Source organism: Artibeus jamaicensis, unplaced genomic scaffold (genome assembly GCF_021234435.1).
Source record: "Artibeus jamaicensis isolate MK-2021 breed Jamaican fruit bat unplaced genomic scaffold, CSHL_Jam_final contig_464, whole genome shotgun sequence".
Classification (NCBI taxonomy): domain Eukaryota; kingdom Metazoa; phylum Chordata; class Mammalia; order Chiroptera; family Phyllostomidae; genus Artibeus; species Artibeus jamaicensis.
Window position 1 is genome coordinate 21,264,247 of NW_026521842.1, and position 1,112 is coordinate 21,265,358.

At 45.2% G+C, this 1,112-nt stretch overlaps 1 non-coding gene across 1 annotated transcript; it reads left to right on the top strand.

Moving 5' to 3' along the window:
- Nucleotides 1-379: 379 nt before the first annotated feature.
- On the top strand, nt 380-486 carry LOC119061960 (U6 spliceosomal RNA). Its single transcript, XR_005084890.2, has one exon. It is a non-coding gene; the product is annotated as a U6 spliceosomal RNA (small nuclear RNA).
- Nucleotides 487-1,112: the final 626 nt, after the last annotated feature.

Below are 1,112 nucleotides of genomic sequence, written 5' to 3' on the forward strand. Positions count from 1 at the left end.
GCCCCAGGCACCTGCCAGAGCGACAGATCTCCACTGGTGTCACCAACTTCTGTGTGTTTACAACAGTAAACATCTCACCCCAACAGTTGACTTATGTCTGCTTTTTAAACAATTGCAACAGATGGTTGACACTTGAACAGAATATATAATTAGCAATGCAATCTAACACTTCATTCTTATTTGTTCTTTCCTAAAGGGGAGAAGCTGTGCCTTATGCCATTGGGTCGAATCTGTTAATCAGAAGCGGTGCTATAAACGTCCTCGAGAGAGAGAGGGGCTGTGGGAGGATTCCTAATCCCAGCCTTTTGGGAACATTAAAAAAAAAAGCCAGGAGGGGGTGGAAAGAGAAATTTCAGTGCTTGTTAAAAACTCATGCCTTGTGCTTGCTTTGGCAGCATATATATTGAAATTGAAACAATGCAGAGAAGATTAGCATGGTCTCTGAGCAAGGATGCCACACAAATTCATGAAGTGTTTCACAATATTTGCTCATTGCAGCGTTATTTACAACAGCTCTGGAAACAGCCAAGTGCCCATCAGTAGACGAGTCCGGAGTCTGTGTAAAGAGGCTGTGGTACATTTATGTAATGGAGTACTATGTTGCCATTAAACAGGAGAAGCTCCTCCCTTTTGTACAGCAGGGATGGGCCTGGAGATTATTATGCTAAATGAAATAAACCAGTCAGAGAAAGACATGATCTCACTTTTATGTGGCGTCTAATGAACAAACTAACCCAATGAACAACACAGAAACACGAGCATGGATGCACGGAACAGATGGACAGCTATCAGAGAGGTGAGGGTTTGGGGGGCTGGGTGAAAGAAGGTAGAGGGATTATACGCACATACACGCACACAAACACACAGCGTACAGACACAGACGGCAGTGTGGTGGCAGCCAGAGAGGAAGGGGGTGGTGGGCAGCTGGAGGTGGGCACTGTGGGGACCACAGAGGACAGAAAGAGACTTTGCCTGGGGCGATGGGTGCACAGTGCTGTGCAGATGATATCTTCTTGAGTTGTACACTTGAAACCGACCAAATAGAAAGAAATAGGTAAAAACCCATGCCTCATTCTCATTTGCGCTCCAGATGAGGAAAGTTACTATACGTT